The 22,235-nt window shown below is 47.7% G+C and overlaps 1 protein-coding gene across 2 annotated transcripts in view; it reads right to left on the reverse strand.

Annotated features, from left to right (window-relative positions):
* Positions 1–22,235, reverse strand: part of LOC140204711 (sulfotransferase 1C2-like) — a 72,665-nt gene that overhangs the window by 22,943 nt on the left and 27,487 nt on the right. The gene's annotated exons all lie outside the window — the stretch shown is intronic.

Consider the following 22,235-nt stretch of genomic DNA (forward strand, 5'->3'; position numbering starts at 1 on the left):
TCGAGTTGACCATGAGCACTACCTCGTTGTTCCGGTCTGTTTTTTGCACTGTCTTACGGGAGATATCAGAGGTCGGTTCTGATTACCTCACTAAAGGAAGCACGTCAAAGCTTTAGAGAGGGTGCAGAGATTTACCAGCGTGCTGTCTGCGTTAGCAAACATGTCCTATGAGGATGGGTTGAGTGAGCTCGGGCTTTTCTTTTGAAATGAAGGAGAGTGAGAGGTGACTTGATAGGGGACTGTAAGGTGATAACAGGCCGAGATAGAGGTGGACAGTTAGAGATCTTTTTCCTAAGGCAGAAATAGTCAATACCAGAGGGCATGTGGTTCAGGTGACTAGAGGAAGGTAGAGGGAGCATGTCACAGATAGGGTTTTTCCAGAAAGGAACAAGCTGCCGGGGTGGTGGTGGGGCATTTGAGAAAATCTTAGATATGCACATGGATGAAACAAAGATGGGGGGAAATGTGGGAGGGAAGAGTGTGATTGATCTGAGAGTAGTTCATAGGGTCGGCACAACATGGTGGCCAAAGTTGCCTGTGATGTCCTGTACTGTTCTTCATTCCACAGCACAGAAACAAGCCCTTTGGCCCATTGAGTCTGTGCCAACCTGGGCCTCCGGCCAGTACCTCAACCTGCACCAATCATCTTTCATCCCAAGTTCATGACCTTCAGCTGAAGTGTCACCTAGCCTGGGTGGAAGACAGCATTCACACCATATGTACCACTTAATTTTATCAACATCTATAAGATCTCCCCTCATTCTCCTGCACCTAACCTACTCAATCGTTCCTTACAACTTAGGTTTTAAAGTGCCAGCAGCATTCTCATGAAATTTCTCTGCACTCTTTCAAGCAATGAAAAGCTTGCTTGCAGCAACAACACAGACACATCTGTATCGTTGATCAGACACAGACTGAGGCACACAGGTGAGTGCCTCAGAGCAGCAAAGTTCTGAACTAGAACATCAATACAGCACAAATTGTGCACAATTTTTACAACAATCACACAGAGCAACAAATGCAGTCAGCAGAGAGGTCACAGTGTTTCTGTACTGAGATGGTGATTGGGTTGTGACGGTTGGTTCAGATGTCACGGTGTTTCTGTACTGAGATGGTGATTAGGGTTGTGACAGTTGGTTCAGAGGTCACGGTGTTTCTGTACTGAGATGGTGATTAGGGTTGTGACCGTTGGTTCAGAGGTCACAGTGTTTCTATACTGAGATTGTGATTAGGGTTGTGACGGTTGGTTCAGAGATCACGGTGTTTCCGTACTGAGACGGTGGTTAGGGGTGTGACTGTTGGTTCAGAGGTCACGGTGTTACTGTACTGAGATGGTGATTAGGGGTGTGACTGTTCGTTCAGAGGTCACGGTGTTACTGTACTGAGATGGTGATTAGGAGTGTGACTGTTGGTTCAGGGCTCACGGTGTTTCTGTACTGAGATGGTGATTAGCGTTGTGATGGTTGGTTCAGGGGTCACGGTGTTTCTGTACTGGGATGGTGATTAGGGTTGTTACTGTTGGTTCAGAGGTCACGGTGTTTCTGTACTGTGATGGTGATTAGGGTTGTGACGGTCAGTTCAGAGGTCACGGTGTTTCTGTACTGAGATGGTGATTAGGGTTGTGACAGTTGGTTCAAGGGTCACGGTGTTTCTATACTGAGATGGTGATTAGGGTTGTGACGGTTGGTTCAGCGGTCACGGTGTTTCTGTACTGAGATGATGATTAAGGTTGTGACAGTTGGTTCAGAGGTCATGGTGTTTCTGTACTGAGATGGTGATTAGGATTGTGACGGTTGGTTCAGAGGTCACAGTGTTTCTGTACTGAGATGGTGATTAGGGTTGTGACGGTTGGTTCAGGGGTCACGGTGTTTCTGTACTGAAATGGTGATTAGGGTTGTGACGGTTGGTTCAGAGGTGACGGTGTTTCTGTACTGAGATGGTGATTAGGGGTGTGACGGTTGGTTCAGAGGTCACGGTGTTTCTGTACTGAGATGGTGAATAGGTTTGTGACGGTTGGTTCAGTGGTCACAGTGTTTCTGTACTGAGATGGTGATTAGGATGGTGACGGTTGGTTCAGAGCTCACGGTGTTTCTGTACTGAGATGGTGATTAGGGTTGTGACGGTTGGTTCAGACGTCACAGTGTTTCTGTACTGAGATGGTGAATAGGTTTGTGACGGTTGGTTCAGTGGTCATGGTGTTTCTGTACTGAGATGGTGAATAGGTTTGTGACGGTTTGTTCAAAGGTCACGGTGTTTCTGTACTGAGATGGTGATTAGGGTTGTGACGGTTGGCTCAGACGTCACAGTGTTTCTGTACTGAGATGGCGATTAGGGTTGTGACGGTTGGTTCAGGGGTCACGGTGTTTCTGTGCTGACATGGTGATTAGGGTTGTGATGGTTAGTTCAGGGGTCACGGTGTTTCTGCACTGAGATGGTGATTAGGGTTGTGACGGTTGGTTCAGAGATCACGGTGTTTGTGTACTGAGACGGTGGTTAGGGGTGTGACTGTTGGTTCAGAGAGGTCACGGTGTTACTGTACTGAGATGGTGATTAGGGGTGTGTCTGTTGGTTCAGAGGGCATGGTGTTACTGTACTGAGATGGGGATTAGGGGTGTGACTGTTGGTTCAGGGGTCACGGTGTTTCTGTACTGAGATGGTGATTAGGGTTGTGATGGTTGGTTCAGGGGTCACGGTGTTTCTGTACTGGGAAGGTGATTAGGGTTGTGACGGTTGGTTCAGAGGTCACGGTGTTTCTGTACTGAGATGGTGATAAGGGTTGTGACAGTTGGTTCAGAGGTCATGGTGTTTCTGTACTGAGATGGTGATTAGGGTTGTGACGGTTGGTTCAGAGGTCACAGTGTTTCTCTACTGAGATGGTGATGAGGGGTGTGACGGTTGGTTCAGAGGTCATGGTGTTTCTGTACTGAGATGGTGATTATAGTTGTGATGGTTGGTTCAGAGGTCACGGTGTTTCTGTACTGAGATGGTGATTAGGGTTGTGATGGTTGGTTCAGAGTGGTCACGGTCTTTCTGTACTGAGATGGTGATTAGGGTTGTGACTGTTGGTTCAGGAGTCACGGTGTTTCTGTACTGAGATGATGATTAGGGTTGTGACGGTTGGTTCAGAGTGGTCAAAGTGTTTCTGTACTGATATGGTGATTAGGAGTGTGACAGTTGGTTCAGAGGTCACGGTGTTTCTGTACTGAGATGGTGATGAGGGGTGTGACTGTTGGTTCAGAGGTCACGGTGTTACTGTACTGAGATGGTGATTAGGGTTGTGACTGTTGGTTCAGGGCTCACGGTGTTTCTGTACTGAGATGGTGATTAGCGTTGTGATGGTTGGTTCAGGGGTCACGGTGTTTCTGTACTGGGATGGTGATTAGGGTTGTTACTGTTGGTTCAGAGGTCACGGTGTTTCTGTACTGTGATGGTGATTAGGGTTGTGACGGTCAGTTCAGAGGTCACGGTGTTTCTGTACTGAGATGGTGATTAGGGTTGTGACAGTTGGTTCAAGGGTCACGGTGTTTCTATACTGAGATGGTGATTAGGGTTGTGACGGTTGGTTCAGCGGTCACGGTGTTTCTGTACTGAGATGGTGATTAGGGGTGTGACTGCTGGTTTAGGGGTCACGGGGTTTCTGTACTGAGATGGTGATTAGGGTGTGACAGTTGGTTTAGAGGTCACGGTGTTTCTGTACTGAGATGATGATTAAGGTTGTGACAGTTGGTTCAGAGGTCATGGTGTTTCTGTACTGAGATGGTGATTAGGATTGTGACGGTTGGTTCAGAGGTCACAGTGTTTCTGTACTGAGATGGTGATTAGGGTTGTGACGGTCAGTTCAGAGGTCACGGTGTTTCTGTACTGAGATGGTGATTAGGGTTGTGACAGTTGGTTCAAGGGTCACGGTGTTTCTATACTGAGATGGTGATTAGGGTTGTGACGGTTGGTTCAGCGGTCACGGTGTTTCTGTACTGAGATGATGATTAAGGTTGTGACAGTTGGTTCAGAGGTCATGGTGTTTCTGTACTGAGATGGTGATTAGGATTGTGACGGTTGGTTCAGAGGTCACAGTGTTTCTGTACTGAGATGGTGATTAGGGTTGTGACGGTTGGTTCAGGGGTCACGGTGTTTCTGTACTGAAATGGTGATTAGGGTTGTGACGGTTGGTTCAGAGGTGACGGTGTTTCTGTACTGAGATGGTGATTAGGGGTGTGACGGTTGGTTCAGAGGTCACGGTGTTTCTGTACTGAGATGGTGAATAGGTTTGTGACGGTTGGTTCAGTGGTCACAGTGTTTCTGTACTGAGATGGTGATTAGGATGGTGACGGTTGGTTCAGAGCTCACGGTGTTTCTGTACTGAGATGGTGATTAGGGTTGTGACGGTTGGTTCAGACGTCACAGTGTTTCTGTACTGAGATGGTGAATAGGTTTGTGACGGTTGGTTCAGTGGTCATGGTGTTTCTGTACTGAGATGGTGAATAGGTTTGTGACGGTTTGTTCAAAGGTCACGGTGTTTCTGTACTGAGATGGTGATTAGGGTTGTGACGGTTGGCTCAGACGTCACAGTGTTTCTGTACTGAGATGGCGATTAGGGTTGTGACGGTTGGTTCAGGGGTCACGGTGTTTCTGTGCTGACATGGTGATTAGGGTTGTGATGGTTAGTTCAGGGGTCACGGTGTTTCTGCACTGAGATGGTGATTAGGGTTGTGACGGTTGGTTCAGAGATCACGGTGTTTGTGTACTGAGACGGTGGTTAGGGGTGTGACTGTTGGTTCAGAGAGGTCACGGTGTTACTGTACTGAGATGGTGATTAGGGGTGTGTCTGTTGGTTCAGAGGGCATGGTGTTACTGTACTGAGATGGGGATTAGGGGTGTGACTGTTGGTTCAGGGGTCACGGTGTTTCTGTACTGAGATGGTGATTAGGGTTGTGATGGTTGGTTCAGGGGTCACGGTGTTTCTGTACTGGGAAGGTGATTAGGGTTGTGACGGTTGGTTCAGAGGTCACGGTGTTTCTGTACTGAGATGGTGATAAGGGTTGTGACAGTTGGTTCAGAGGTCATGGTGTTTCTGTACTGAGATGGTGATTAGGGTTGTGACGGTTGGTTCAGAGGTCACAGTGTTTCTGTACTGAGATGGTGATGAGGGGTGTGACGGTTGGTTCAGAGGTCATGGTGTTTCTGTACTGAGATGGTGATTATAGTTGTGATGGTTGGTTCAGAGGTCACGGTGTTTCTGTACTGAGATGGTGATTAGGGTTGTGATGGTTGGTTCAGAGTGGTCACGGTCTTTCTGTACTGAGATGGTGATTAGGGTTGTGACTGTTGGTTCAGGAGTCACGGTGTTTCTGTACTGAGATGATGATTAGGGTTGTGACGGTTGGTTCAGAGTGGTCAAAGTGTTTCTGTACTGATATGGTGATTAGGAGTGTGACAGTTGGTTCAGAGGTCACGGTGTTTCTGTACTGAGCTCGTGATGAGGGGTGTGACTGTTGGTTCAGAGGTCACGGTGTTACTGTACTGAGATGGTGATTAGGAGTGTGACTGTTGGTTCAGGGCTCACGGTGTTTCTGTACTGAGATGGTGATTAGCGTTGTGATGGTTGGTTCAGGGGTCACGGTGTTTCTGTACTGGGATGGTGATTAGGGTTGTTACTGTTGGTTCAGAGGTCACGGTGTTTCTGTACTGTGATGGTGATTAGGGTTGTGACGGTCAGTTCAGAGGTCACGGTGTTTCTGTACTGAGATGGTGATTAGGGTTGTGACAGTTGGTTCAAGGGTCACGGTGTTTCTATACTGAGATGGTGATTAGGGTTGTGACGGTTGGTTCAGCGGTCACGGTGTTTCTGTACTGAGATGGTGATTAGGGGTGTGACTGCTGGTTTAGGGGTCACGGGGTTTCTGTACTGAGATGGTGATTAGGGTGTGACGGTTGGTTTAGAGGTCACGGTGTTTCTGTACTGAGATGATGATTAAGGTTGTGACAGTTGGTTCAGAGGTCATGGTGTTTCTGTACTGAGATGGTGATTAGGATTGTGACGGTTGGTTCAGAGGTCACAGTGTTTCTGTACTGAGATGGTGATTAGGGTTGTGACGGTTGGTTCAGGGGTCACGGTGTTTCTGTGCTGACATGGTGATTAGGGTTGTGATGGTTAGTTCAGGGGTCACGGTGTTTCTGCACTGAGATGGTGATTAGGGTTGTGACGGTTGGTTCAGAGATCACGGTGTTTGTGTACTGAGACGGTGGTTAGGGGTGTGACTGTTGGTTCAGAGAGGTCACGGTGTTACTGTACTGAGATGGTGATTAGGGGTGTGTCTGTTGGTTCAGAGGGCATGGTGTTACTGTACTGAGATGGGGATTAGGGGTGTGACTGTTGGTTCAGGGGTCACGGTGTTTCTGTACTGAGATGGTGATTAGGGTTGTGATGGTTGGTTCAGGGGTCACGGTGTTTCTGTACTGGGATGGTGATTAGGGTTGTGACGGTTGGTTCAGAGGTCACGGTGTTTCTGTACTGAGATGGTGATAAGGGTTGTGACAGTTGGTTCAGAGGTCATGGTGTTTCTGTACTGAGATGGTGATTAGGGTTGTGATGGTTGGTTCAGAGGTCACAGTGTTTCTGTACTGAGATGGTGATGAGGGGTGTGACGGTTGGTTCAGAGGTCATGGTGTTTCTGTACTGAGATGGTGATTATAGTTGTGATGGTTGGTTCAGAGGTCACGGTGTTTCTGTACTGAGATGGTGATTAGGGTTGTGATGGTTGGTTCAGAGTGGTCACGGTCTTTCTGTACTGAGATGGTGATTAGGGTTGTGACTGTTGGTTCAGGAGTCACGGTGTTTCTGTATTGAGATGATGATTAGGGTTGTGACGGTTGGTTCAGAGTGGTCAAAGTGTTTCTGTACTGATATGGTGATTAGGAGTGTGACAGTTGGTTCAGAGGTCACGGTGTTTCTGCACTGAGATGGTGATGAGGGGTGTGACTGTTGGTTCAGAGGTCACGGTGTTACTGTACTGAGATGGTGATTAGGGGTGTGACTGTTGGTTCAGGGGTCACGGTGTTTCTTTACTGAGATGGTGATTAGGGGTGTGACTGTTGGTTCAGGGGTCACGGTGTTTCTGTACTGAGATGGTGATTAGGGGTGTGATGGTTGGTTCAGGGGTCACGGTGTTTCTGTACTGAGATGGTGATTATAGTTGTGATGGTTGGTTCAGTGGTCACGGTGTTTCTGTACTGAGATGGTGATTAGGGTTGTGATGGTTGGTTCAGAGTGGTCACGGTCTTTCTGTACTGAGATGGTGATTAGGGTTGTGACTGTTGGTTCAGGGGTCACGGTGTTTCTGTACTGAGATGATGATTAGGGTTGTGACGGTTGGTTCAGAGCTCACGGTGTTTCTGTACTGAGATGGTGATTAGGAGTGTGACTGTTGGTTCAGAGGTCACGGTGTTTCTGTACTGAGATGGTGGTTAGGGTTGTGACGGTTGGTTCAGGGGTCACGGTGTTTCTGTACTGAGATGGTGATTAGGGGTGTGACTGTTGGTTCAGAGGTCACGGTGTTTCTGTACTGAGATGGTGATTAGGGTTGTAACAGTTGGCTCAGAGGTGACAGTGTTTCTGTACTGAGATGGTGATTAGGGTTGTGACGGTTGGTTCAGAGTGGTCACGGTGTTTCTGTACTGAGATGGTGAATAGGTTTGTGACTGTTGGTTCAGAGGTCACAGTGTTTCTGTACTGAGATGGTGATTAGGGTTGTGACGGTTGGTTTAGAGGGCATGGTGTTTCTGTACTGAGATGGTGATTAGGGTTTGACTGTTGGTTCAGGGGTTATGGTGTTTCTGTACTGAGATGGTGATGAGGGTTGTGACGGTTGGTTCAGAGTGGTCAAGGTGTTTCTATACTGAAATGGTGATTAGGGTTGGGATGGTTGGTTCAGAGGTCACGGTGTTTCTGTACTGAGATGGTGATTAGGGTTGTGACGGTTGGTTCAGTGGTCATGGTGTTTCTGTACTGAGATGGTGATTCGGGTTGTGACGGTTGGTTCAGAGGTCACTTTATTTCTGTGCTGAAATGGTGATTAGGGTTGTGACGGTTGGTTCAGAGATCACGGTGTTTGTGTACTGAGACGGTGGTTAGGGATGTGACTGTTGGTTCAGAGAGGTCACGGTGTTACTGTACTGAGATGGTGATCAGGGGTGTGACTGTTGGTTCAGAGATCACGGTGTTACTGTACTGAGATGGTGATTAGGGGTGTGACTGTTGGTTCAGGGGTCACGGTGTTTCTGTACTGAGATGCTGATTAGGGGTGTGACTGTTGGTTCAGGGGTCACAGTGTTTCTGTACTGGGATGGTGATTAGGGTTGTGACGGTTGGTTAAGAGGTCACGGTGTTTCTGTACTGAGATGGTGATTAGGGTTGTGACGGTTGGTTCAGAGGTCACGGTGTTTCTGTACTGAGATGGTGATGAGGGTTGTGACGGTTGGTTCAGAGATCACGGTGTTTGTGTACTGAGACGGTGGTTTGGGATGTGACTGTTGGTTCAGATAGGTCACGGTGTTACTGTAATGAGATGCTGATTAGGGGTGTGACTGTTGGTTCAGAGGTCACGTTGTTTCTGTACTGAGATGGTGATTAGGGTTGTGACTGTTGGTTCAGAGTGGTCACGGTGTTTCAGTACTGAGATGGTGATTAGGGTTGTGAAAGTTGGTTCAGACGTCACAGTGTTTCTGTACTGGGATGGTGATTAGGGTTGTGACTGTTGGTTCAGAGAGGTCAAGGTGTTTCTGTACTGTGATGGTGATTAGCGTTGTGACAGTCAGTTCAGAGGTCACGGTGTTTCTGTACTGAGATGGTGATTAGGGTTGTGACGGTTGGCTCAGAGGTCACGGTGTTTCTGTACTGAGATGGTGATTAGGGTTCTGACGGCTGGCTCAGAGTGGTCAAGGTGTTTCAGTACTGAGATGGTGATTAGGGTTGCGACTACTGGTTCAGGGCTCACGGTGTTTCTGTACTGAGATGGTGATTAGGGGTTTGAGTGTTGGTTCAGAGGTGACGGTGTTTCTCTACTGAGATGGTGAGTAGGGTTGTGACGGTTCAGAGTGGTCATGTTGTTTCTGTACTGAGATGGTGATTAGGGTTGTGACGGTTGGTTCAGGGCTCACGGTGTTTCTGTACTGTGATGGTGATTAGGGTTGTGACGGTTGGTTCAGGGGTCACGGTGTTTCTGTACTGAGATGGTGATTAGGGTTGTGACGGTTGGTTCAGAGGTCATGGTGTTTCTGTACTGAGATGGTGATTAGGGTTGGGACGGTTGGTTCAGAGTGGTCAAAGTGTTTCTGTACTGATATGGTGATTAGGAGTGTGACAGTTGGTTCAGAGGTCACGGTGTTTCTGTACTGAGATGGTGATGAGGGGTGTGACTGTTGGTTCAGAGGTCACGGTGTTACTGTACTGAGATGGTGATTAGGGGTGTGACTGTTGGTTCAGGGGTCACGGTGTTTCTGTACTGAGATGGTGATTAGGGGTGTGACTGTTGGTTCAGGGGTCACGGTGTTTCTGTACTGAGATGGTGATTAGGGGTGTGATGGTTGGTTCAGGGGTCACGGTGTTTCTGTACTGAGATGGTGATTATAGTTGTGATGGTTGGTTCAGAGGTCACGGTGTTTCTGTACTGAGATGGTGATTAGGGTTGTGATGGTTGGTTCAGAGTGGTCACGGTCTTTCTGTACTGAGATGGTGATTAGGGTTGTGACTGTTGGTTCAGGGGTCACGGTGTTTCTATACTGAGATGATGATTAGGGTTGTGACGGTTGGTTCAGAGCTCACGGTGTTTCTGTACTGAGATGGTGATTAGGAGTGTGACTGTTGGTTCAGAGGTCACGGTGTTTCTGTACTGAGATGGTGATTAGGGTTGTGATGGTTGGTTCAGAGTGGTCACGGTGTTTCTGTACTGAGATGGTGAATAGGTTTGTGACTGTTGGTTTAGAGGTCACAGTGTTTCTGTACTGAGATGGTGATTAGGGTTGTGACGGTTGGTTTAGAGGGCATGGTGTTTCTGTACTGAGATGGTGATTAGGGTTGTGACGGTTGGTTTAGAGGGCATAGTGTTTCTGTACTGAGATGGTGATTAGGGTTGTGACGGTTGGTTTAGAGGGCATGGTGTTTCTGTACTGAGATGGTGATTAGGGTTTGACTGTTGGTTCAGGGGTTATGGTGTTTCTGTACTGAGATGGTGATTAGGGTTGTGACGTTTGGTTCAGAGTGGTCAAGGTGTTTCTATACTGAAATGGTGATTAGGGTTGGGATGGTTGGTTCAGAGGTCACGGTGTTTCTGTACTGAGATGGTGATTCGGGTTGTGACGGTTGGTTCAGAGGTCACTTTATTTCTGTGCTGAAATGGTGATTCGGGTTGTGACGGTTGGTTCAGAGATCACGGTGTTTGTGTACTGAGACGGTGGTTAGGGATGTGACTGTTGGTTCAGAGAGGTCACGGTGTTACTACACTGAGATGGTGATTAGGGGTGTGACTGTTGGTTCAGAGATCACGTTGTTACTGTACTGAGATGGTGATTAGGGGTGTGACTGATGGTTCAGGGGTCACGGTGTTTCTGTACTGAGATGGTGATTAGGGGTGTGACTGTTGGTTCAGGGGTCACAGTGTTTCTGTACTGGGATGGTGATTAGGGTTGTGAAAGTTGGTTAAGAGGTCACGGTGTTTCTGTACTGAGATGGTGATTAGGGTTGTGACGGTTGGTTCAGAGGTCATGGTGTTTCTGTACTGAGATGGTGATTAGGGTTGTGACGGTTGGTTCAGAGATCACGGTGTTTGTGTACTGAGACGGTGGTTAGGGATGTGACTGTTGGTTTAGAGAGGTCACGGTGTTACTGTAATGAGATGCTGATTAGGGGTGTGACTGTTGGTTCAAAGGTCACGTTGTTTCTGTACTGAGATGGTGATTAGGGTTGTGACTGTTGGTTCAGAGTGGTCACGGTGTTTCAGTACTGAGATGGTGATTAGGGTTGTGAAAGTTGGTTCAGACGTCACAGTGTTTCTGTATTGGGATGGTGATTAGGGTTGTGTCTGTTGGTTCAGAGAGGTCAAGGTGTTTCTGTACTGTGATGGTGATTAGCGTTGTGACAGTCAGTTCAGAGGTCACGGTGTTTCTGTACTGAGATAGTGATTAGGGTTGTGACGGTTGGTTCAGAGTGGTCAAGGTGTTTCAGTACTGAGATGGTGATTAGGGTTGCGACTGCTGGTTCAGGGCTCACGGTGTTTCTGTACTGAGATGGTGATTAGGGGTTTGAGTGTTGGTTCAGAGGTGACGGTGTTTCTCTACTGAGATGGTGAGTAGGATTGTGACGGTTCGGAGTGGTCATGTTGTTTCTGTACTGAGATGGTGATTAGGGTTGTGACGGTTGGTTCAGGGGTCACGGTTTTTCTGTACTGAGATGGTGATTAGGGTTGTGACGGTTGGTTCAGGGGTCACGGTGTTTCTGTACTGAGATGGTGATTAGGGTTGTGACGGTTGGTTTAAAGGTCATGGTGTTTCTGTATTGAGATGGTGATTAGAGTTGTGACGGTTTGTTCAGAGTGGTCAAGGTGTTTCTAAACTGAGATGGTGAATAGGTTTGTGACTGTTGGTTGAGAGGTTACGGTGTTTCTATACTGAGATGGTGAATAGGGTTGTGACGGTTGGCTCAGGTGACAGTGTTTCTGTACTGAGATTGTGATTAGGGTTGTGACGGTTGGTTCAGAGGTCACGGTGTTTCTGTACTGAGATGGTGATTAGGGTTGTGACGGTTTGTTCAGAGTGGTCACGGTGTCTATGTACTGAGATGGTGATTAGGGTTGTGACGGTTGGTTCAGAGGTCACAGTGTTTCTGTACTGAGATGGTGATTAGGGTTGTGACTGTTGGTTCAGGGGTCACGGTGTTTCTGTACTGAGATGGTGATTAGGGGTGTGACTGTTGGTTCAGTGGTCACAGTGTTTCTGTACTGGGATGGTGATTAGGGTTGTGACCGTTGGTTCAGATGTCACGGTGTTTCTGTACTGAGATGGTGATTAGGGTTCTGACGGCTGGCTCAGAGTGGTCAAGGTGTTTCAGTACTGAGATGGTAATTAGGGTTGCGACTGCTGGTTCAGAGCTCACGGTGTTTCTGTACTGAGATGGTGATTAGGGGTTTGAGTGTTGGTTCAGAGGTGACGGTGTTTCTCTACTGAGATGGTGAGTAGGGTTGTGACTGTTCAGAGTGGTCATGTTGTTTCTGTACTGAGATGGTGATTAGGGTTGTGACGGTTGGTTCAGGGGTCACGGTATTTCTGTACTGAGATGCTGATTAGGGTTGTGACGGTTGGTTCAGGGGTCACGGTGTTTCAGTACTGAGATGGTGATTAGGGTTGTGACGGTTGGTTTAAAGGTCATGGTGTTTCTGTACTGAGATGGTGATTAGGGTTGTGACGGTTGGTTCAGAGGTCCTGGTGTTTCTGTACTGAGATGGTGATTAGGGTTGGGACGGTTGGTTCAGAGTGGTCAAAGTGTTTCTGTACTGATATGGTGATTAGGAGTGTGACAGTTGGTTCAGAGGTCACGGTGTTTCTGTACTGAGATGGTGATTAGGGGTGTGACTGTTGGTTCAGGGGTCACGGTGTTTCTGTACTGAGATGGTGATTAGGGTTGTGATGGTTGGTTCAGACTGGTCACGGTCTTTCTGTACTGAGATGGTGATTAGGGTTGTGACTGTTGGTTCAGGGGTCACGGTGTTTCTGTACTGAGATGATGATTAGGGTTGTGACGGTTGGTTCAGAGCTCACGGTGTTTCTGTACTGAGATGGTGATTAGGAGTGTGACTGTTGGTTCAGAGGTCACGGTGTTTCTGTACTGAGATGGTGATTAGGGTTGTGACGGTTGGTTCAGGAGTCACGGTGTTTGTGTACTGAGACGGTGGTTAGGGATGTGACTGTTGGTTCAGAGAGGTCACGGTGTTACTGTAATGAGATGCTGATAAGGGGTGTGACTGTTGGTTCAAAGGTCACGTTTCTGTACTGAGATGGTTATTAGGGTTGTGATGGTTGGTTCAGGGGTCACGGTGTTTCAGTACTGAGATGGTGATTAGGGTTGTGAAAGTTGGTTCAGACGTCACAGTGTTTCTGTACTGGGATGGTGATTAAGGTTGTGACTGTTGGTTCAGAGAGGTCAAGGTGTTTCTGTACTGTGATGGTGATTAGCGTTGTGACAGTCAGTTCAGAGGTCACGGTGTTTCTGTACTGAGATGGTGATTAGGGTTGTGACGGTTGGTTCAGAGGTCACGGTGTTTCTGTACTGAGATGGTGATTAGGGTTCTGACGGCTGGCTCAGAGTGGTCAAGGTGTTTCAGTACTAAGATGTTGATTAGGGTTGCGACTGCTGGTTCAGGGCTCACGGTGTTTCTGTACTGAGATGGTGATTAGGGGTTTGAGTGTTGGTTCAGTGGTGACGGTGTTTCTCTACTGAGATGGTGAGTAGGGTTGTGGCGGTTCAGAGTGGTCATGTTTTTTCTGTACTGAGATGGTGATTAGGGTTGTGACGGTTGGTTCAGGGGTCACGGTGTTTCTGTACTGAGATGGTGATTAGGGTTGTGACGGTTGGTTCAGAGGTCACGGTGTTTCTGTACTGAGATGGTGATTAGGGTTGTGACGGTTGGTTTAAAGGTCATGGTGTTTCTGTACTGAGATGGTGATTAGAGTTGTGACGGTTGGTTCAGAGTGGTCAAGGTGTTTCTATACTGAGATGGTGAATAGGTTTGTGACTGTTGGTTGAGAGGTTTCGGTGTTTCTATACTGAGATTGTGATTAGGGTTGTGACGGTTGGTTCAGGGGTCACGGTGTTTCTGTACTGAGATGGTGATTAGGGATGTGACGGTTGGTTCAGAGGTCACGGTGTTTCTGTACTGAGATGGTGATTAGGGTTTTGACTGTTGGTTCAGGGGTCACGGTGTTTCTGTACTGAGATGGTGATTAGTGGTGTGACGATTGGTTCAGAGGTCACAGTGTTTCTGTACTGTGATGGTGATTAGGGTTGTGATGGTTGGTTCAGTGGTCACGGTGTTTCAGAACTGAGATGGTGATTAGGGTTGTGACGGTTTGTTCAGAGTGGTCACGGTGTCTATGTACTGAGATGGTGATTAGGGTTGTGACGGTTGGTTCAGAGGTCACGGTGTTTCTGTACTGAGATGGTGATTAGGGTTGTGACTGTTGGTTCAGGGGTCACGGTGTTTCTGTACTGAGATGGTGATTCGGGTTGTGACGGTTGGTTCAGAGGTCACTTTATTTCTGTGCTGAAATGGTGATTAGGGTTGTGACGGTTGGTTTAGGAGTCACGGTGTTTCTGTACTGAGATGATGATTAGGGTTGTGACGGTTGGTTCAGAGTGGTCAAAGTGTTTCTGTACTGATATGGTGATTAGGAGTGTGACAGTTGGTTCAGAGGTCACGGTGTTTCTGTACTGAGATGGTGATGAGGGGTGTGACTGTTGGTTCAGAGGTCACGGTGTTACTGTACTGAGATGGTGATTAGGGGTGTGACTGTTGGTTCAGGGGTCACGGTGTTTCTTTACTGAGATGGTGATTAGGGGTGTGACTGTTGGTTCAGGGGTCACGGTGTTTCTGTACTGAGATGGTGATTAGGGGTGTGATGGTTGGTTCAGGGGTCACGGTGTTTCTGTACTGAGATGGTGATTATAGTTGTGATGGTTGGTTCAGAGGTCACGGTGTTTCTGTACTGAGATGGTGATTAGGGTTGTGATGGTTGGTTCAGAGTGGTCACGGTCTTTCTGTACTGAGATGGTGATTAGGGTTGTGACTGTTGGTTCAGGGGTCACGGTGTTTCTGTACTGAGATGATGATTAGGGTTGTGACGGTTGGTTCAGAGCTCACGGTGTTTCTGTACTGAGATGGTGATTAGGAGTGTGACTGTTGGTTCAGAGGTCACGGTGTTTCTGTACTGAGATGGTGGTTAGGGTTGTGACGGTTGGTTCAGGGGTCACGGTGTTTCTGTACTGAGATGGTGATTAGGGGTGTGACTGTTGGTTCAGAGGTCACGGTGTTTCTGTACTGAGATGGTGATTAGGGTTGTAACAGTTGGCTCAGAGGTGACAGTGTTTCTGTACTGAGATGGTGATTAGGGTTGTGACGGTTGGTTCAGAGTGGTCACGGTGTTTCTGTACTGAGATGGTGAATAGGTTTGTGACTGTTAGTTCAGAGGTCACAGTGTTTCTGTACTGAGATGGTGATTAGGGTTGTGACGGTTGGTTTAGAGGGCATGGTGTTTCTGTACTGAGATGGTGATTAGGGTTTGACTGTTGGTTCAGGGGTTATGGTGTTTCTGTACTGAGATGGTGATGAGGGTTGTGACGGTTGGTTCAGAGTGGTCAAGGTGTTTCTATACTGAAATGGTGATTAGGGTTGGGATGGTTGGTTCAGAGGTCACGGTGTTTCTGTACTGAGGTGGTGATTAGGGTTGTGACGGTTGGTTCAGTGGTCATGGTGTTTCTGTACTGAGATGGTGATTCGGGTTGTGACGGTTGGTTCAGAGGTCACTTTATTTCTGTGCTGAAATGGTGATTAGGGTTGTGACGGTTGGTTCAGAGATCACGGTGTTTGTGTACTGAGACGGTGGTTAGGGATGTGTCTGTTGGTTCAGAGAGGTCACGGTGTTACTGTACTGAGATGGTGATCAGGGGTGTGACTGTTGGTTCAGAGATCACGTTGTTACTGTACTGAGATGGTGATTAGGGGTGTGACTGTTGGTTCAGGGGTCACGGTGTTTCTGTACTGAGATGCTGATTAGGGGTGTGACTGTTGGTTCAGGGGTCACAGTGTTTCTGTACTGGGATGGTGATTAGGGTTGTGACGGTTGGTTAAGAGGTCACGGTGTTTCTGTACTGAGATGGTGATTAGGGTTGTGACGGTTGGTTCAGAGGTCACGGTGTTTCTGTACTGAGATGGTGATGAGGGTTGTGACGGTTGGTTCAGAGATCACGGTGTTTGTGTACTGAGACGGTGGTTAGGGATGTGACTGTTGGTTCAGAGAGGTCACGGTGTTACTGTAATGAGATGCTGATTAGGGGTGTGACTGTTGGTTCAGAGGTCACGTTGTTTCTGTACTGAGATGGTGATTAGGGTTGTGACTGTTGGTTCAGAGTGGTCACGGTGTTTCAGTACTGAGATGGTGATTAGGGTTGTGAAAGTTGGTTCAGACGTCACAGTGTTTCTGTACTGGGATGGTGATTAGGGTTGTGACTGTTGGTTCAGAGAGGTCAAGGTGTTTCTGTACTGTGATGGTGATTAGCGTTGTGACAGTCAGTTCAGAGGTCACGGTGTTTCTGTACTGAGATGGTGATTAGGGTTGTGACGGTTGGCTCAGAGGTCACGGTGTTTCTGTACTGAGATGGTGATTAGGGTTCTGACGGCTGGCTCAGAGTGGTCAAGGTGTTTCAGTACTGAGATGGTGATTAGGGTTGCGACTACTGGTTCAGGGCTCACGGTGTTTCTGTACTGAGATGGTGATTAGGGGTTTGAGTGTTGGTTCAGAGGTGACGGTGTTTCTCTACTGAGATGGTGAGTAGGGTTGTGACGGTTCAGAGTGGTCATGTTGTTTCTGTACTGAGATGGTGATTAGGGTTGTGACGGTTGGTTCAGGGGTCACGGTGTTTCTGTACTGTGATGGTGATTAGGGTTGTGACGGTTGGTTCAGGGGTCACGGTGTTTCTGTACTGAGATGGTGATTAGGGTTGTGACGGTTGGTTCAGAGGTCATGGTGTTTCTGTACTGAGATGGTGATTAGGGTTGGGACGGTTGGTTCAGAGTGGTCAAAGTGTTTCTGTACTGATATGGTGATTAGGAGTGTGACAGTTGGTTCAGAGGTCACGGTGTTTCTGTACTGAGATGGTGATTGGGGTGTGACTGTTGGTTCAGGGGTCACGGTGTTTCTGTACTGAGATGTTGATTAGGGGTGTGACTGTTGGTTCAGGGGTCATGGTGTTTCTGTACTGAGATGGTGATTAGGGGTGTGATGGTTGGTTCAGGGGTCACGGTGTTTCTGTACTGAGATGGTGATTATAGTTGTGATGGTTGGTTCAGAGGTCACGGTGTTTCTGTACTGAGATGGTGATTAGGGTTGTGATGGTTGTTTCAGAGTGGTCACGGTCTTTCTGTACTGAGATGGTGATTAGGGTTGTGACTGTTGGTTCAGGGGTCACGGTGTTTCTATACTGAGATGATGATTAGGGTTGTGACGGTTGGTTCAGAGCTCAAGGTGTTTCTGTACTGAGATGGTGATTAGGAGTGTGACTGTTGGTTCAGAGGTCACGGTGTTTCTGTACTGAGATGGTGATTAGGGTTGTGATGGTTGGTTCAGGGGTCATGGTGTTTCTGTACTGAGATGGTGATTAGGGGTGTGACTGTTGGTTCAGAGGTCACGGTGTTTCTGTACTGAGATGGTGATTAGGGTTGTGACAGTTGGTTCAGAGGTGACAGTGTTTCTGTACTGAGATGGTGATTAGGGTTGTGATGGTTGGTTCAGAGTGGTCACGGTGTTTCTGTACTGAGATGGTGAATAGGTTTGTGACTGTTGGTTTAGAGGTCACAGTGTTTCTGTACTGAGATGGTGATTAGGGTTGTGACGGTTGGTTTAGAGGGCATGGTGTTTCTGTACTGAGATGGTGATTAGGGTTGTGACGGTTGGTTTAGAGGGCATAGTGTTTCTGTACTGAGATGGTGATTAGGGTTGTGACGGTTGGTTTAGAGGGCATGGTGTTTCTGTACTGAGATGGTGATTAGGGTTTGACTGTTGGTTCAGGGGTTATGGTGTTTCTGTACTGAGATGGTGATTAGGGTTGTGACGTTTGGTTCAGAGTGGTCAAGGTGTTTCTATACTGAAATGGTGATTAGGGTTGGGATGGTTGGTTCAGAGGTCATGGTGTTTCTGTACTGAGATGGTGATTCGGGTTGTGACGGTTGGTTCAGAGGTCACTTTATTTCTGTGCTGAAATGGTGATTAGGGTTGTGACGGTTGGTTCAGAGATCACGGTGTTTGTGTACTGAGACGGTGGTTAGGGATGTGACTGTTGGTTCAGAGAGGTCACGGTGTTACTACACTGAGATGGTGATTAGGGGTGTGACTGTTGGTTCAGAGATCACGTTGTTACTGTACTGAGATGGTGATTAGGGGTGTGACTGTTGGTTCAGGGGTCACGGTGTTTCTGTACTGAGATGGTGATTAGGGGTGTGACTGTTGGCTCAGGGGTCACAGTGTTTCTGTACTGGGATGGTGATTAGGGTTGTGACGGTTGGTTAAGAGGTCACGGTGTTTCTGTACTGAGATGGTGATTAGGGTTGTGACGGTTGGTTCAGAGATCACGGTGTTTGTGTACTGAGACGGTGGTTAGGGATGTGACTGTTGGTTTAGAGAGGTCACGGTGTTACTGTAATGAGATGCTGATTAGGGGTGTGACTGTTGGTTCAAAGGTCACGTTGTTTCTGTACTGAGATGGTGATTAGGGTTGTGACTGTTGGTTCAGAGTGGTCACGGTGTTTCAGTACTGAGATGGTGATTAGGGTTGTGAAAGTTGGTTCAGACGTCACAGTGTTTCTGTACTGGGATGGTGATTAGGGTTGTGTCTGTTGGTTCAGAGAGGTCAAGGTGTTTCTGTACTGTGATGGTGATTAGCGTTGTGACAGTCAGTTCAGAGGTCACGGTGTTTCTGTACTGAGATAGTGATTAGGGTTGTGACGGTTGGTTCAGAGTGGTCAAGGTGTTTCGGTACTGAGATGGTGATTAGGGTTGCGACTGCTGGTTCAGGGCTCACGGTGTTTCTGTGCTGAGATGGTGATTAGGGGTTTGAGTGTTGGTTCAGAGGTGACGGTGTTTCTCTACTGAGATGGTGAGTAGGATTGTGACGGTTCGGAGTGGTCATGTTGTTTCTGTACTGAGATGGTGATTAGGGTTGTGACGGTTGGTTCAGGGGTCACGGTTTTTCTGTACTGAGATGGTGATTAGGGTTGTGACGGTTGGTTCAGGGGTCACGGTGTTTCTGTACTGAGATGGTGATTAGGGTTGTGACGGTTGGTTTAAAGGTCATGGTGTTTCTGTATTGAGATGGTGATTAGAGTTGTGACGGTTTGTTCAGAGTGGTCAAGGTGTTTCTAAACTGAGATGGTGAATAGGTTTGTGACTGTTGGTTGAGAGGTTACGGTGTTTCTATACTGAGATGGTGAATAGGGTTGTGACGGTTGGCTCAGGTGACAGTGTTTCTGTACTGAGATTGTGATTAGGGTTGTGACGGTTGGTTCAGAGGTCACGGTGTTTCTGTACTGAGATGGTGATTAGGGTTGTGACGGTTTGTTCAGAGTGGTCACGGTGTCTATGTACTGAGATGGTGATTAGGGTTGTGACGGTTGGTTCAGAGGTCACAGTGTTTCTGTACTGAGATGGTGATTAGGGTTGTGACTGTTGGTTCAGGGGTCACGGTGTTTCTGTACTGAGATGGTGATTAGGGGTGTGACTGTTGGTTCAGTGGTCACAGTGTTTCTGTACTGGGATGGTGATTAGGGTTGTGACCGTTGGTTCAGATGTCACGGTGTTTCTGTACTGAGATGGTGATTAGGGTTCTGACGGCTGGCTCAGAGTGGTCAAGGTGTTTCAGTACTGAGATGGTAATTAGGGTTGCGACTGCTGGTTCAGAGCTCACGGTGTTTCTGTACTGAGATGGTGATTAGGGGTTTGAGTGTTGGTTCAGAGGTGACGGTGTTTCTCTACTGAGATGGTGAGTAGGGTTGTGACGGTTCAGAGTGGTCATGTTGTTTCTGTACTGAGATGGTGATTAGGGTTGTGACGGTTGGTTCAGGGGTCACGGTATTTCTGTACTGAGATGGTGATTAGGGTTGTGACGGTTGGTTCAGGGGTCACGGTGTTTCTGTACTGAGATGGTGATTAGGGTTGTGACGGTTGGTTTAAAGGTCATGGTGTTTCTGTATTGAGATGGTGATTAGAGTTGTGACGGTTTGTTCAGAGTGGTCACGGTGTCTATGTACTGAGATGGTGATTAGGGTTGTGACGGTTGGTTCAGAGGTCATGGTGTTTCTGTACTGAGATGGTGATTAGGATTGGGACGGTTGGTTCAGAGTGGTCAAAGTGTTTCTGTACTGATATGGTGATTAGGAGTGTGACAGTTGGTTCAGAGGTCACGGTGTTTCTGTACTGAGATGGTGATTAGGGGTGTGACTGTTGGTTCAGGGGTCACGGTGTTTCTGTACTGAGATGGTGATTAGGGTTGTGATGGTTGGTTCAGACTGGTCACGGTCTTTCTGTACTGAGATGGTGATTAGGGTTGTGACTGTTGGTTCAGGGGTCACGGTGTTTCTGTACTGAGATGATGATTAGGGTTGTGACGGTTGGTTCAGAGCTCACGGTGTTTCTGTACTGAGATGGTGATTAGGAGTGTGACTGTTGGTTCAGAGGTCACGGTGTTTCTGTACTGAGATGGTGATTAGGGTTGTGACGGTTGGTTCAGGGGTCACGGTGTTTGTGTACTGAGACGGTGGTTAGGGATGTGACTGTTGGTTCAGAGAGGTCACGGTGTTACTGTAATGAGATGCTGATAAGGGGTGTGACTGTTGGTTCAAAGGTCACGTTTCTGTACTGAGATGGTTATTAGGGTTGTGATGGTTGGTTCAGGGGTCACGGTGTTTCAGTACTGAGATGGTGATTAGGGTTGTGAAAGTTGGTTCAGACGTCACAGTGTTTCTGTACTGGGATGGTGATTAAGGTTGTGACTGTTGGTTCAGAGAGGTCAAGGTGTTTCTGTACTGTGATGGTGATTAGCGTTGTGACAGTCAGTTCAGAGGTCACGGTGTTTCTGTACTGAGATGGTGATTAGGGTTGTGACGGTTGGTTCAGAGGTCACGGTGTTTCTGTACTGAGATGGTGATTAGGGTTCTGACGGCTGGCTCAGAGTGGTCAAGGTGTTTCAGTACTGAGATGTTGATTAGGGTTGCGACTGCTGGTTCAGGGCTCACGGTGTTTCTGTACTGAGATGGTGATTAGGGGTTTGAGTGTTGGTTCAGAGGTGACGGTGTTTCTCTACTGAGATGGTGAGTAGGGTTGTGGCGGTTCAGAGTGGTCATGTTTTTTCTGTACTGAGATGGTGATTAGGGTTGTGACGGTTGGTTCAGGGGTCACGGTGTTTCTGTACTGAGATGGTGATTAGGGTTGTGACGGTTGGTTCAGAGGTCACGGTGTTTCTGTACTGAGATGGTGATTAGGGTTGTGACGGTTGGTTTAAAGGTCATGGTGTTTCTGTACTGAGATGGTGATTAGAGTTGTGACGGTTGGTTCAGAGTGGTCAAGGTGTTTCTATACTGAGATGGTGAATAGGTTTGTGACTGTTGGTTGAGAGGTTTCGGTGTTTCTATACTGAGATTGTGATTAGGGTTGTGACGGTTGGTTCAGGGGTCACGGTGTTTCTGTACTGAGATGGTGATTAGGGATGTGACGGTTGGTTCAGAGGTCACGGTGTTTCTGTACTGAGATGGTGATTAGGGTTTTGACTGTTGGTTCAGGGGTCACGGTGTTTCTGTACTGAGATGGTGATTAGTGGTGTGACGATTGGTTCAGAGGTCACAGTGTTTCTGTACTGTGATGGTGATTAGGGTTGTGATGGTTGGTTCAGTGGTCACGGTGTTTCAGAACTGAGATGGTGATTAGGGTTGTGACGGTTTGTTCAGAGTGGTCACGGTGTCTATGTACTGAGATGGTGATTAGGGTTGTGACGGTTGGTTCAGAGGTCACGGTGTTTCTGTACTGAGATGGTGATTAGGGTTGTGACTGTTGGTTCAGGGGTCACGGTGTTTCTGTACTGAGATGGTGATTCGGGTTGTGACGGTTGGTTCAGAGGTCACTTTATTTCTGTGCTGAAATGGTGATTAGGGTTGTGACGGTTGGTTCAGGAGTCACGGTGTTTCTGTACTGAGATGATGATTAGGGTTGTGACGGTTGGTTCAGAGTGGTCAAAGTGTTTCTGTACTGATATGGTGATTAGGAGTGTGACAGTTGGTTCAGAGGTCACGGTGTTTCTGTACTGAGATGGTGATGAGGGGTGTGACTGTTGGTTCAGAGGTCACGGTGTTACTGTACTGAGATGGTGATTAGGGGTGTGACTGTTGGTTCAGGGGTCACGGTGTTTCTTTACTGAGATGGTGATTAGGGGT

This window comes from Mobula birostris, chromosome 11 (genome assembly GCF_030028105.1).
Source record: "Mobula birostris isolate sMobBir1 chromosome 11, sMobBir1.hap1, whole genome shotgun sequence".
NCBI lineage: Eukaryota > Metazoa > Chordata > Chondrichthyes > Myliobatiformes > Myliobatidae > Mobula > Mobula birostris.